General features: G+C 30.9%; 2 long non-coding RNA genes across 2 annotated transcripts; both read left to right on the forward strand.

Moving 5' to 3' along the window:
* Window positions 1-264: 264 nt before the first annotated feature.
* On the forward strand, window positions 265-727 carry LOC106299746. The gene is made up of 2 exons (XR_001261858.1): window positions 265-392; window positions 487-727. It is a non-coding gene; the product is annotated as an uncharacterized LOC106299746 (long non-coding RNA).
* Window positions 728-2,116: 1,389 nt separating this feature from the next.
* LOC106299711 lies at window positions 2,117-2,579 on the forward strand. The gene is made up of 2 exons (XR_001261846.1): window positions 2,117-2,244; window positions 2,339-2,579. It is a non-coding gene; the product is annotated as an uncharacterized LOC106299711 (long non-coding RNA).
* Window positions 2,580-16,891: the final 14,312 nt, after the last annotated feature.

A 16,891-nucleotide genomic window follows, 5' to 3' on the forward strand; every position in this document is an offset into this window, starting at 1 on the left:
TTGCATACAATATTGCAATTAGATTCTGAAGATATATGTACATATATTATTTCTTTGTTAATAAATTTAATTAGGAATGAATGTTCAAATCTACTCCAGAGAGAATATTATATAATGAATGCAAGATTTGCACACATTATTGCAATTGGATTCTTTAGATATATGTAAATATATTCTTTCTTTGTTTGAAACTAATTAGTAACGTATGTACTTAAAAAAAAAACGTATATACAATTTACGCAAGTATTTAAAGGGAGATGATTATTTGCTCTAAACCCAAAAGAAAAACATCTCCACAAAAGAAAAGAGACACCAAGAAACAATGTCAGCACAGAAGATTCAACTTGCTTGTTTGATCCTAGCTTTTTTTCTTCTCTTTTCTCAATCAACTGGTAATATATATTATCTTACTATAGTTCTTTGATAATCGAATTATATAATAAAATGAGCTGATTCTGATCATTTATTTTTAAATAAACTTTTCAGCTACATGTCACTATAGATTCCCACCTTCAGGCCCTTGTAAGCATGATGCCGGCTGCAAGAACGTGTGCACACAGCCTCCTGAAGATCCAAATTATCTAGCGTGCATTACTTCTGCCCCAATGTTTGGCAAATGTTGTTGTTTAGTAAGACCATAGGTTGTCTAATGATACATAAATATATTTGTGTAATGATTGAAGTGGGAAGTACTACAATAAAGTCATGCGTAAAGCATGGTTAATGAGATTGATCCCTAATTACCATTAAGTTATTGCTGAGATAACATGTTTCTTGAATATGGATCCTTTCTAATTTCTATATATTGAAACTGGTTTGTCATTCATCACTTGTATATATATATGCTGTGTTGACCCTAGAATGCAATAAATAGAATGACATATAGCGTTGAGATTCTCTTGACCTGAACTGAAGGAGAAATGCAGATCAAGAAAAGAAATCAGAAACAATAGTGAGAACCAGTTGGTACAAATTCCAAACTTAGAGTTCTGTAGATAGTTTCTGTAGAGTAACCGATAGATCCAGTCCACAACTCAGAATATTTTTGTTGAAGTGCTTAATTAGGCATGGGGAATTAATTAAACAGAGGTGAGGCTAGAAAGATCTAAGTCACTACTGCTGCTTAGGAATGACAATTGGTACCACCAGCCCCGCCGTAGCCCGCCCCGCAGCGGTCTCTCTCTCCGGCGGTTCTTTGCGGGTTGGCCCGCCACGACCCGCTGTTTCAATCCTTAAGCCCAAACCCGCCCCGCTAACATCTTAAGCCTTTGCAGGCAGCCCACGGTTCGTCAAATATTAGTGGCAAACGGTACCACCCGCCCCGCCGTAGCCCGCCCCGCCGGTGGAGGTTCGAGGAAGGAGAGAAATTCCGGTGGCGGGATCTCCAAGAAGAGAAGTTATGGTGGTGGAAAGAAGACGGAGAGAAGCTCTGGTGGTGACCTTAGTCGAGGAGAAGAAGAACCGGTTGGTGGTGATGCTCCTCTGGTGCTCGTCAATGGAGTCGTGGCTACAGAAAACATGAATCGCCATATCGCCATTTTCGTCCATTTTTGTTTTCAGGTGTAGACACAACAAAAGAGGAACTGGTGCGGGTTCTGTCTGCCCCGCAAGACCCGCAATAACCCAAACCGCAAAGGCCCAACCCGCATGAGACTTAGCCCGCGAGAACCGCTCACAAATGGACCTACATTATCTCAACCCAAACCCGCCCCGCATGGATCTTGTACGGGCCAGACCCGCGGGCTGCGGTCCAATTGCCATTCCTAGTTTCACCGGATCCTTTACTCTAATTTTGGAATTTGTGTTAAGTTTGGAATTTTTTTTTTTTGCTGAGAATACAAATAATGCAAGATTTGCATACAATATTGCAATTAGATTCTGAAGATATATGTACATATATTATTTCTTTGTTAATAAATTTAATTAGGAATGAATGTTCAAATCTACTCCAGAGAGAATATTATATAATGAATGCAAGATTTGCACACATTATTGCAATTGGATTCTTTAGATATATGTAAATATATTCTTTCTTTGTTTGAAACTAATTAGTAACGTATGTACTTAAAAAAAAACGTATATACAATTTACGCAAGTATTTAAAGGGAGATGATTATTTGCTCTAAACCCAAAAGAAAAACATCTCCACAAAAGAAAAGAGACACCAAGAAACAATGTCAGCACAGAAGATTCAACTTGCTTGTTTGATCCTAGCTTTTTTTCTTCTCTTTTCTCAATCAACTGGTAATATATATTATCTTACTATAGTTCTTTGATAATCGAATTATATAATAAAATGAGCTGATTCTGATCATTTATTTTTAAATAAACTTTTCAGCTACATGTCACTATAGATTCCCACCTTCAGGCCCTTGTAAGCATGATGCCGGCTGCAAGAACGTGTGCACACAGCCTCCTGAAGATCCAAATTATCTAGCGTGCATTACTTCTGCCCCAATGTTTGGCAAATGTTGTTGTTTAGTAAGACCATAGGTTGTCTAATGATACATAAATATATTTGTGTAATGATTGAAGTGGGAAGTACTACAATAAAGTCATGCGTAAAGCATGGTTAATGAGATTGATCTCTAATTACCATTAAGTTATTGCTGAGATAACATGTTTCTTGAATATGGATCCTTTCTAATTTCTATATATTGAAACTGGTTTGTCATTCATCACTTGTATATATATATGCTGTGTTGACCCTAGAATGCAATAAATAGAATGACATATAGCGTTGAGATTCTCTTGACCTGAACTGAAGGAGAAATGCAGATCAAGAAAAGAAATCAGAAACAATAGTGAGAACCAGTTGGTACAAATTCCAAACTTAGAGTTCTGTAGATAGTTTCTGTAGAGTAACCGATAGATCCAGTCCACAACTCACCGAGAGTTCTGAGAACCGGTAAATTAAAGCCTAGAGGATGACAACAAAGGAAGAAGGATCAAAGAGATTCAGTGATGATGAACAGAGAGAGAGTTAGAGGGTCTAGAAGATAATATTTGTGTTTTATTAACTTTCCCAAATGTTGAGAAGCAAACATATAAACGTGAATGTAACCACTAAACCGTTTAATATCCGTCGAACAACACCTTCTAGTAATAGCAAAGTAGGTATTCTAATAAATCATACCATGGTATCGTCTGGACCAGCAGGATTCCAGAAGCAAGGAAATGGGAAAACAAAGCTTTCATTGATATGATCATGAGAAGAGAATAATAGCCTTAATAATTTCTTAAATCTTTTGTTTTATCTTTGTTGTTTCCACAACATTGCTACTTGCATTCCCTAGAATCTGTTTGAGTTTTCTCCAGCAAACTGCAGTACACATCTGCACCTTGTTTTTGCTGAAAAATATCCTCCATATGTGCTTGAAGTCGAACCAGCAAAAAATAGATTGTTGTCTCAGGCCTGCAACTAGCCGTCGTTACTGCTTGGCATGGCTGGGTGGCTCCAGAACGTTCAGTAACCAGTTCATGTCGGATACATTCTTCTCATGCATAAGGGTGATGGGATTCACAAGCTCACAGTTGTTAGTATTTTGATATGTGATAAAATAAAGAGAAAGGTCACCTCTGGGTAGCTTCATGTACCTCAAAGCTAATCATTTCATTAACCGCCCAATGCCGATTTTCTTTTGCTAGTTGAAAGAACGACTCCCATGAGGTTTCGAGTTTTAAGTGAACCACCTACACGATAACACTGTTCAACATGCAGCACCTTATACTTACAACCATAGATGCTAGTAGTAGTAGATCCGCCCGAGTCTTAAACCATGCATTCACTATCCAGTCTTGAGTTTCTGTAAACTCATAGATTCTTTTGCACAGAGCGATTCGAATTTGACGTGGCTTATCCACTGATACATCAACCACTTCTTCAACCTCTTTTAACATCTGAACTCACTCGATCAGTATCATCATATCCCTTGTGCTTCAACTTATGATCAGCTTCGGTTGAGATTGATGTATCAGCACGAAAGCGGTCTTTTCAATTTTAGACGGATTGAAAGCTCCCCGTTGCTGCTTGTCATCGACAGAAGAGATGATCCGGTTACCCCAATGAGACAGAGTTTCTGTAGAGTAACCGATAGATCCAGTCCACAACTCACCCAGAGCTTGTGAACCGGCCGTAAATCAAATCCTACAGTATGGAAGAAGGATCAAAGAGATTCCATGGATGATTACAGGGCTTTAGAAGATAATAATATTTGTGTTTGATTAACTTTCCCAAATTTTCAGAAGCAAACATATAAACGTAAATGTAACCACTAAATCAGTTTAAATAAATCAAATAAAGATAACCAGAATTAAGGGACTTAAGACTACGTTAAGAAAAACATTAGATTTTTAGTAAAAGTATAGAGACTAGAGAGAGAGAAAGGAGGAAAGAGGGGATGATGAAATATAGTTTTTTTTTTGGTTATTAGATCAACTTTCCCTAAAAATAACCAGAATTAATAGATCAAATAACCAATACATAAACCATTAAACCCTCAAACATTCTGGTCAAACAAAGAAAAATTAATAAAATCAAACCAACTAAAAATCTGTAGGAGATGATTTGTTGGATATACTACTAAAATTAACATGTTGAGAATGAACACACACAGAAAAAAAAAAACAGAATTACATGTGAAACTAGAGAGAAGACATCTAAATGGACCGTCTCAAATGCTGGGATTGACCAGAAGGGCACAAAAAAATCTGGAATAAACCCTTTCAATTTTTATTTTTTTAATGAATTAAAAATAAATCAAAATTAAGCAGAAAATACCATAAAACCTAAAGCTTCAACATATTTACATATCCAGCCAGTATACTCACCCACTTACCATTAACCCGACCCGGCCTGTGTTTTAATAAACCTAAATCCCCAATTTCTTTGTCTTCGACGTAACCAACGAAACTTACAGACTAAAATCACGATCTTCCTCTATCTCCCATCACTGATTAAACTCGGCAACAATCATCTTGAATCTCATATATTTCTCTAATTTCGTGTCACTCATTGAGAAACTATGTCTCCAAAAAAGAAAAACAAGGAAGAAACCCAACCCAATCCTTCTTTTTCCCCCATTTCTTTCATCATAAAACAAAATAAAAAAATTTCTTCAATCATCCACTATTATTTTCCTTTTTATCTCATATCAATCAACCCATAGTTATATTTAATCAATTTTATCTTATCTAGAATCCAATTTCATCTTTTCCTTACGATATTTAAGATAATGATCAAGAACACAAGGTATTACTAGTACAACTAGTAAACCTCAAACTAGTACAACTAGTACAACTCAAACTAGTACAACTTGTACAACTCGAATTAATACAACTAGTATAAATTGAGTATCTCCTATACATATTTGAGAAGTGATTTTCTTATGTGTCATCACCATATTTATTCTCATCCAAAAAAAAAAGATAACATGGCTTTGAGAAAATTATGAAATGGCATCACTTAATTATGAGATGTATAATTTCTTTTATTGATTGTTTCCGGCATATGAAAATGCTAAAAAAGAGAATGATGTAGAACCATTAAGACACATTGGTCTAATCTCTTCTGCTTGCATATGTCAAATATATGAATAGTATATTTTTAATAATATTTGATTTGGAATTGATATGTTTATAAGTTATACTAGTTGTACGATTTTCGGAAAAAAAAATTCTTCATCTTTTTATTCTCGAGGCCAAAAAGCTAGAGCCAGAAAATTTTTCAACCATTGCTCTAAGACGCAAATCACCAGAAAGAAGAAAAAGATTGGGTTTGATGTATGATTTTTTTTTTTGCAAATAATTGTTTTAATCGTGATGTATTAATACAATTGTTATCGACAATTGTAAAATTTTAGTTTGTTTCTCGAGATAATAATAGCTATTAGAAATTAACAAAATTGCAACAACTAATATAAATAATCAGTAAAAATATTAATTAAGAATTATTTGCCAAAATAAATCATTTTAATCAATTTTTTTAAAATTACATTTAATTAGTAAACGATATAAATCAGCAGTTGTAAATTGTACATATTTTTGAATAACTTCTTAAAATTACTAATTTTGTGTAAAATGAAATGATGCAAATAATTTATATTTTTACATCAGTTATTAAATAAATTGATGTAAATTATTTGCATCACTAATTATTTTAGTACAACCGATACAACTAAAGCAACATACTAACATGTAGTTCACCCACAATGTTTAAAACGTGATACACATTTAAAACTTGATGCATAATACAAGATGAAATAACATAGTTGTACTAGTATTTGAGTTGTACCGGTTTGTACATAGTTGTATTAGTTTTTGAGTTGTACCGGTTTGTACATAGTTGCACTTTGGTATTGAAATCGAAAAAACTAGTTGTACCACATAGCATTTAAACTTACCTCAGTTGTACCACTTCTTTATGTGTACATGCCTTTGCCCCAATGAAATGAAATCAACAATTTTGTTAAAATACATTTCATGTATGTTTTCCAAAAATTATGTGGACAAAGAAGTTAACAAACCTTAAAAGTATAAGTTAGATCATGCAAACTTATGAGATGGTGTAAAAACTGCAAAAGAAAAAAACAAAATTATCACAAATAAAAAGGAACCTATCTAAATACTTACCAATTTGGCCAGCTAATTTTTTTTTTTCATATGGAATATTTCAATTTCAGAATCTGAATAGTTGTACTAGTTATATCAGTATCACTAGTCTGGTAAATAAGACATAGTTAGACTAGTTATACCAGTATCACGTGTATTGTTTGATACATATGCAAAAGTTGTATCAGTTGTACCATAGATAAAAACGATTTATTCTATAATATCATGCTTCATACTTTAACAGCATTATATTAAATCTTAGAATCTGACTCATAACGTTAAGATACATATTATGTGACTAAACTAAAACATAAAACATTAGAAAAATAAAAAGAGACAGAGAAGAGTGAGAGAAAAAAGAGAGGGAGATAGTATACACTTACCAAGCGATTTTAGAACCCAAGACGACGCACATGTGCTGTTTCACGGCGTCATAAGCTGTAGAAAGACCTTAAGAAACAGACGTAAAGGTTTGTGGATGAAGAGTTGAAGAAGAGAGCTTTGGTTGGTGATTGTAATGAATTTTCGTGGTGGTTGAATATGGCTGAGGATGAAATGAAGAAGAAGAAGAGTGATTAAAGTTTTTGTCGGACCCAGCCTAAAGAAAAGAAGCTGGATGGTGAAATCCAATGGCCAAGATTAAAACATACTCATATGATCCGACAGCTAAGGAATAATATTCATTAATGGCATTGTTGTAAATATTTCATCCATAAAAATCCGACGGCTCACATTATAACGTGAATGATTCTGATCTAATGGTTGATATTGAGCTTTCATTAAGGGTAAAATCATAATTTACACTCATTTGTTCCAGATTAGTTTTGGTGGTTGTAGATTTTAAGAGATTAAACCTGCTTAATAACTCAGGCTCTGGGAAAGGTTACATTTGCTGTACTGTGAAAGAGTTTTTGAGACTATAGATCAGTCATCTTCGGCAATGGAAACTAAGGTTACAACATCCAACCTAAGAGATGAGGCATCGACATCTTCCCTGGACTCTGGTTTATCCAAGCAAGTGCGTTCAAGGAATAAAACATCTCTAAGTTTTGTGACAACATGTTATGTTTCATTACAAAACATTATCGGGTTGTTTTGCTTTTTTTTTAGAGGTTTTCGATTTATATTTATTGATTTGTCAGATAAGGAGATCGTCTTATCATGACATTATAAGGGTGGAGTTATGAAAATATCTTGATTTATCCTGTATCAAAACTTACATGAGTAATAGTGCTGAGTTGCTTTATTCATTGAGGCCTCTCAGCCTATGCCACCAAAAGATGTAACCAGAACAAAGCGGTGGTTGTTTAATGGTAATTTTTTTTGAGTTCGTTTTTTTCTGGGAACTAAATTACTATTTGATCAGTTTGGATTTGCGTTTCGGTTCAAGTAGTTTAAATGGTAGCCATAACAAATGATCGATCCACCCATTGGCATTAGTCGGAAGGTATTTCAAACTCGAATCAGACAATATGGTACGCTTTCGGGTTAGTCCACTCTCTAACACTAAACTCGTTCTTCTCGGAGCTGACCAGATCAGTCGATAGAGTTATAAAAAAAAAGTGTAACCAAAATTTTTAGAAATAATGAGCTCCCTCTCACATGATCACTGTATTCACATTTGATTTCACTGCTGTAAACATGTGAATGAATGCATATGCGTATGTATAGTAATCGGGCAACACATCACCAAAAATATTCACAACCAGTTAAAGTACCACATTAGCTTTCATTTTACATACTACTTTTAATTCTTTGACAACGAAAATCGAGCCGATAAATATATCACAGCTGAATTATTGAAATTTTTTGTAAGCCTTTCATAAGTCCATTGATTGATCCAAGCTAATGAAAAATTCAGTTCAAAGCAATGACGGACCTAGGAATTTATTTTACTATGTCAAAATTAAATTAATATTTAAAATTAATTAATTATTAGAATCAAATTTGATAATTTAAAAAACTATTTAGTTAGTTATAATTAAGTATTTATTTTAAAATTATTATTAAAACTTTTTATTATACATGATATTATATTTTATAATTTAATTTTATAATAAGAAAAATATAATATGTAAAAGTTTGTTCTTCAAACTTCTATTGATTTATGAAAAAAAAAATCATACTAAAATTTAAGGCCAGTTAAAAACAAATTTGGGCTCAAGGCCCGGAAAAAATATAAAATAAAATCAACTTAAATGAAAACTGAGTCTTCGGGCACGGGGAAGTCCAATTAAGCAATTTCGATGACCAACTGAGCAAATCTATCAATGTACTTTATTGTTACAAATATTTTTATATATAACTTAAAGATTGTCAGTAGCCCGTAGGCGTACGAGCCAGCAACGCTTGAGATGGACTTGTCTTGGTGTACGAGGACGAGTATATTTATGTTTTGTGTCGAGAGAGGGATAGAGAGCAGTAGAAGAACAAACATTGCTCTCTGCATCTGAATGCCTAGTTTCCCGTACAGCTTTGTTCCGGACGCTTGGCCACGTAGTGGTGATGATTGGTTCAACCGTGGCTCTAAAAATTTAGTCGTAAAAGTTTAGCCGTAGGTAAATTGGTTGTACCTGTAAAGTTGTTACTGTTGATTTTTTTGCAGAGATTTTTAGTTAAAATTGTTGTAGCTGTAAATTATAAGCTGTAAATATTTTAAAATAGAATATGTGAAATCTGTTATGTATATATAAAATAATTTTTTTTTATCAATTAAATCATTTATATCAATATTTTTTATAAATTCTCAAATTTTATTGTTATTTAAAATGTGATATGTAAATAATATATTTTATTTAAAATATTTCAATAATTTTTACAACACTGAAAATTGAATTAAATATTTATAGATGTTTTTAATTATGATTATCTAATTTATTTGATATTATAGATAGATTTTTATTTTACCTAAAATACATTAAAAAAATTTTGCTTTATTTTTTTTATGTAGCTTTAAAAATAAAGCTAAAGCCTGATTGATAAAAGTTTATAGAAACTTGATTTAAGCTTTAACTATTAAAAATAAAGCTATAACATGATTGGTAAAGTTTAATGATTTAAAAGTAAATAAAGCTAAAATAAGAAGATAAAAGCCCAACCAATCAACCCATGTGTTTCCAAAGCACTCGCTGTTCCCAACTGGTGACGTGACTCACACGGAAAGCAGAATGAGTTGAATTATATAAAAATAATTCGAACGTGATGGATCCAAAGACTTAAAGAAACAAGTTACTTCAATTTTCTCTTTTCATATTCATTCTCTTCACAAGGATATTCATTCTCTTCACAAGGAGCCTCTTAAATGCAAACTAAAAATACTAGTGGATAGATCCACAATCCTATAAACTAGGAAACATAATTGCATAACTAAATAAATTATAAAGATATAGAGATTAAGCTCCTACACTTACAGAAACAAACGTTAAACAACAATTAGGAAATTAGGATAAGAACAATTTGAGCTTAATTGCAAACGCAGCATGCTCCAGACTTGTGACACGGATGGTTAAGGAGAAAAGGAGAAAAATAGAAAGTGATATTGGTTATTGTTTAAGTGGTTTCATAACAAAATAAAAGGAGAAAATATAGAAAGTGATATTCTTTTGACCTAAAAAAAGAAAGAAAGTGATATTCTAAAGATGAATTCCATGAAATGAAGATACTAACGATGTAAAAGAACATAAGAGCATTTCCACTATTTTGATTCGGTAGTAGAAGTCCACTGGCTTATACAAAACTATACATGTTATGTTATTAAAAAATTTGGTCATCAGTAAATTGGTAATTTTTACTATACACATTGTACATATTTTCTTATCCAATATATTTTCTTAAAATTTTGTAAAATATGATATGTTTTTCTGAAAAAAATAAATAGGAAAGTGTTGGCAACTCAGAATTGCATGAATGAACATAACTGATAATTTTGAAAGTCATACAAAAAAACTAATTTGTAATACTTCATTGATATTTCTTTTTCACTTGTTCTTAAGCATAAAAATTAACATAATACTACTCTAAATAATTTGTTCATAACTTAATTAGACCTCTCTATTTAATATAAAATTTAGATAGATAAAGTTACTCCTTATTAGATATATTGAATTGCATATATTTTTCTCAAATGAAACAAAACCATTTTTAGTTCTAATTATACTAAAAACTGAATACTTTTTTATTTCATTTAGTTTGGCTCATATTTTTCAATTTTAATATATATATATATATATATATATATATATAATTTTTATATATATATTTTTTCTTACAAATATTGAAAAACTAAGTGATGATGAGTATGATATTTCATAACTGAATATGATCGTTAATCTTTTTTAAAAATCATGCACAAATATTATATTTTAAAGATAACTAAATTATAAAAGTTAATTAATCTATTCTTTCATTTTCTTATAAATTCGAAATATTAGATATAATATTTAGTTATTTAATATTTCTAACTAAGATATACTTATTTTTCGAAATTATCATATATTAGATCATCAGTTTATGCTATTAAAATATTTTGATGTTTTCTTAATCGCTTGATAAAAATTAAACACATAGTAAAATAATATTGTTTTATCTTTTAAAATAAATATCTGTTTTTGTCAAATTATTTTTACAGTAGGCTTATTATTATATAAATTAAATTAAATAATTTTTTACATATGTAAAAGTTATATATTTTACCTATATTCCTTTTATTATTTATGTAAGGGAAATAAAATAGTTATAATAATGATAATTATGTATAATGTTTATATTCATTAAATATAACTATATAAATGATCATTATAATAATTAACATGAGTACAACACGTAAAAAATTGATTTTTAAAATAATATTATTAAGATTTAGGTTATTAGTGACTTATATTATAGTTACTATTAACAAACCTAGATACTAAACAAGTTCAACCGTGAGGTTTCCTTTTTTGAATATATATATCATTTTAATATATCTCTCTTCTGTTTTTCTCTCCCACTAATGATATGGGGCAACACTTCCCTTTTCATTTTGGCAGTTGAATGATTTGAAAAGAAATTGTATACATTATGGATTTTAATATATATCAGTAGGTTAGGACTTGTATTCAAAACCACTTTTATAAATTGTGCGTTTAATCAAAGTATGACAAAATTTGCTCAATTTTTGCAGATTTTATTATGAAATTGAATAATTAATATTTGAATCTTATACAATCTTATTAGTGTCAGCTAGCAAGGGAGAACACGAGATGTGATTGTTCCTTATATCTTAATAGTTTAATATCATGATTAATATATGTTATATCAAATATTTTAAATATCGAAAATTGATTTAAGAGGTTTTAGAATATATTTTATATGTGTATATCTTTGTTTTAGCAATCTTATATGTATATATTTTGTTTCTTATACGTAATTTACAAAAACAATTTTTTAAAAAAATATATAGAAAAAATAAGTAAATTTTTAGAGAAACTTTAGTAATTTTTAGTAAAGCTTTAGTAATTTTTAGTAAAACTTAAGTAATTTTTCGTAAGACTTTAGAAATTTTTTAGTAAAAATTTAGTAAGTTTTTATTCAATAGATTTTAATGCTAAAATATAGATCAGTTTTTAAATAAAATATTTTATTCTGTAAGAAAGAAATACTATCCTACTAGAAACAAGTAAGCAATCATTTATTGTTATCAATTATTATTTTCTTTGCATCACTGTTTAATAAACTTTTTAGTTAGATATTTTTGAAGGTTAATTTTTTAAAAACTTGCTTACATGTTACCATCACATTCATTTTCACAAAAAAATACAAAATATGATATGACATGATTTTGTGGCATGGAAAATTTTGTTTATGTAAATGTATACTTTAGTAATAAAAATAATGTGTAGATCACATAACATTTAGATAAAATAAATTAGCCACAAATATAACAACATTTTAACTCCAGTGAATAATATATATATATGTATATATATATTTTTATAGATAAATATATTTATATGTATATATATGTCAAAATTAATTATAAAGTGATTGATGTGTCCCATTAGCTGAACCTTCATCGTTCTACTCGTCTGCGAGGTTGTTTCTCATCGTTCTACTCGTCTGCGAGGTTGTTTTCAGAGCCATCTATTTGCTTTTTGCGTAGATTCTTGCTTTGTTATTGACCATTGTGCAGTAAACACTTTTAGAATACTAGATCATCCGTTCTTGCTGTTCAAGCTTATAGATAATATAATTTTCACTTGTTCTGGCAGTTGAATGATTGAAACGAAGATGTACATATTTATAGATCTTATATATATATAAACTAATGTCTGAAACATCATAGTTGAAATGACTGCAACAATGCGTAATTTTGACTCATTTTTTAAAAAACAAATCACAGATGCCATTTACCATAGTATTTTATTTATATAGACTTGTAAACATGCAATAACCTTACATATCAGTTCTATGTACCTTAATATTCAATTGCATATGGTTTGTAATTATGAAATTAACATTACATTTTGGTATAAATATAAACTTGGTACTATATTTTGTATTATTGTATAAAATAACCCGGTTTGTAAGCGAGAGTGGATCAGGGGAAAACGCCGACGAAAAGATCACTTGGATTTAGTAAAAGGTCGCTTAGATTTATTCATAATTTTTTATTCCTTACCTCTAATATCCTATTTTGATCTGATAAAAAAAAATCAAAGGGAATAATAAAAAAGCGCATTATTTCAAATATCAAAAAAGGGTGAATGTGTTTTTGCTTGCAAAAATTCATCTGAGCATATATGATCTCTAAGTAGACTTAAATGTTGTTCAAAAAAATATTTTTCTATATTTGTTTACATTTACAAAAATCAAAGGGATGTAAAAAACTGATGTTTTATTTGTATAGATATTTAGTTCTAGTAAGATGGAATAATAGAATAAGTTCAAAACATAAATGACAAATTTTGAACTAGAGAAAAAAAAATAGGACTTTAAATTAATAGAATATATTTGTCGTGTTGTTTTTTTGTGACATGTTTGATCCACTTTTTAAAAATAAAATCATTTTTACCGATTTAAAATTAATGTCTAATATCTACAACAGAGGGGGACGGGGTAGATTGATAATTTATATGTAAGAAAATGGAACATGAAAAATAAGAAACAATACATCCAAAGCTATATAAACATAAATTTAAAAATATACAATCTGCAGTGCGGAAAAATCCTTAATTAAAATAAGTGTTTTAAAAATGGTGATAACAGAAAGCTAATAAACTACAGGTATAATGTAAGATGCTGGTATAACCGTACAGGAAACAAACAGGAGATTAAAGATAGTTGTGAGTTACCAATGAAAAACTGATAACTATCCAAAGAAGAAATGAAAATATTGCTAAAATGACAAAAATGAAAAGTTCATCTAATTTCAGATGATGCAATTCTAATACAAAAGACAGTTTATGGTGTGAAAAACAATGGTTGAAAAGAACATAAAGAATAGTTAACGATCATCAATAACAATTTTTATGTGTTTGAATGCCGCATTAAAAATCATTATCTAAAGTATATAAAATCATATATATAACGAGGCACTTTTGTCTCTCCTAAAACTGTCCACGTATGCATTTCATAAAAACTGTGGGATTCATTTAATATCCGATTTAGTATGTCCGATAGGGTAATGTGGTTTGGTCCTATTTGTTTCTTTGGTCTGATAAAATAGTGAAACTTTACGTTTTAAGCATCACACACGTTAGGGCTTCCATGTTATCCTCTCTTCCATACCTTGCCGTCTCGCCTCCGGATTTTGTAGCATCATCTCTTCGCCTACCCTTTCCTTATCTCTTCACCTTCCCTATTGTTCAATGTTTTTGTCTTAATTCTCCATAATTATTGGATCCAGATTCCATATCGACAAATCCGTTTCCTTCATCTGAAATCTATAAATATGATTGGGTTGACAGTGTGATGGATGTTCATCACCTCCGCCAGTTTATCAATTTTTAAAGTGTAGAAAGATTCTCAAAAACTTCTTCCTCTGATGCTGTTGTTTCGCACTCCACGTTTGATGCTCTCCGCCTCCGAAAATCTGGCCAGTTTACTGTTGCCCGTCTGCTCCTTTTTCAAAGGCAGTGGATCTCGAGGACCTATGAATGGTAAGAACTAAGAACGATCAAATGGACTAACTAAATGAGAATATATTCTCAATTAAATTGAAGTTCATGTCATATGTCGTGTATGAATGTTGCTTGCAGTTGGCCGACATGTTACTCTCTCGGGTTCAGGGTTTCGATTCAGTCCCATCAATGTGGGATTAGTTTGTTTTCTCTTCCTCCAGTTCTGGTACGTATCTCATGCACTCCAATTCTCCATTGCGATCATTTCTCCATCTTGACTAATGCGATCATTTAGGCAAAAGTTCTGGCTTTCTCTTCCCGATCCTGCCAAGAAAAGTCCATCTTCCTAGAGAGTTATTATAGTGATTTGAGCAAGACGGTGATGGGAAGACCACAAGCAACACGACAGATCGATCATGTGAGTTTGATCTTATCCAAATTCTCAATTTTTTTTTTGTTCTTCAGGGAAACTGATGTATTTTATTTGCATTTTGATGTAGATGAGTATTTGGAATATTTCCAAATATCTTATTATTTGTTTTATTAATTATTTAGATAATTATCTTTATTGTTTTAGGGTTTTCGGTTTTATTATATATAGCCGTTTAGGGTTAAGTTTGTATTCAGTTGATGATTTGATAAATAAAAGTTAAGAGATTTCTCTTTAATTCTTGTTTTCGGCTAGATCATTGGTGATCTCAACGAATTTAAGAAGACATTGATCTTAGGCATTCTTAGACTAAATAAGATCTTTATGATTATCCTAGTTTTTCGGGTATTCTTAGAATCAACGGATCTCTAGTTTTATCCTATAAAGCTTCCGCTACATCAGTTGGTATCAGAGCTGACGTTTTGGTTTCTTAATCAAAACCCGATTCTGGAATCATGGAAAATTTGTTCGTGGAAAGTGAAGTTATTATTTACAAAGAAATCGTGGGAGATCCAATTTTCGATGTTTACAATGAGGAGGGTGGAATTCAAGACAAACGCGTTGACGATTGATCAATTTGATGCTTGTGTCGTGATGGTCAAGCATTGGGTGGCAGATGGCTTCACTCCTAACGAAACTTTCCAAGTCAATCGTAAGGAAAGAGTTGGATTCATAATTCAAGAGGAACACACGTGTGCTTTAGAGAAGAAAAAAGGTGTTTCACCTTATGGTGATATGGTAATATCTGGAATAAATTAATCACATTCCACTACAAGAATTATTAAAAATAGCGAAGGACTGGCGAAAACATTTCCGTAGCCATAATTATTAGCGATGAAAGTTGCGACGGATAGCGACCAAATAAAAAAATGCTAAGTTTGTAGCTAATCCGTAGCGATCTATTGCTATCTAGCTACGAATATGATCTTTAGTCATTCTCTAGCTAAATAGCTACTAACCAGCGAGAAATAAATTGTCGCCAAATTTTTTTAGTGGTTGGCAAAACATGCTATAAATATTTATGTATCTAACTGATATGTATGTGTTATATGTTTGAAATTTGCACTTGTGGCACATGATCGATACTAATAATGTTTGAATTAAGATAATGTGTATATGTGACACTTCAAATATTATGTGCTTATTGTGTTTGGTGATACTTGTGTTAGATTTAGGGTAGTATAGGGATTGTGGTTTGGGGCTAAGGGTTAAAGGTTTTATATTTAAGAAGTTGTTAAAAATATTGTAAATTATATTCTTTTAGAAACTTATATTAGATTATACTAAAAATGTATAAATTTGTGATGTTAGAATGAAAATATTTGGTAACTACTTTAGTTAGGAATTATGGTGTAGGGTTATATTTTTTAGGAATTGTGATTTAGAATTTGTTAAAAATATAAAAATTTGGTTAGTAAATTATAATTGGTTAGGTGAAATTTATTTTTCACTATTAAAATGTATGAATTTGGTTATTATAAATATCCTTTTCATTTTTATATCAAAAATGTTATTTTTCTCCATTAATTATTTTGCCTCCACACATTTCCCTCCTAAATATTTTTGGCTTCACTAATTGCCTCCATTTTCCTATTTCCCTCCCAAGTGCTTTTGGGTTTAGCTCCAAAATAACACTAAAGATAATAATATCGTGAGTGCTTCCTATTGGTTGGAAAGGGAGTGTACGGATTACAAATTTGGACCGTTGATCAGTCGAATCTAATGGTCCAGATTTATTAATCTGTGTCCGTTT

The sequence above is a fragment of the Brassica oleracea genome, chromosome C6 (genome assembly GCF_000695525.1).
Source record: "Brassica oleracea var. oleracea cultivar TO1000 chromosome C6, BOL, whole genome shotgun sequence".
In the NCBI taxonomy this organism is placed as follows: Eukaryota; Viridiplantae; Streptophyta; class Magnoliopsida; order Brassicales; family Brassicaceae; genus Brassica; species Brassica oleracea.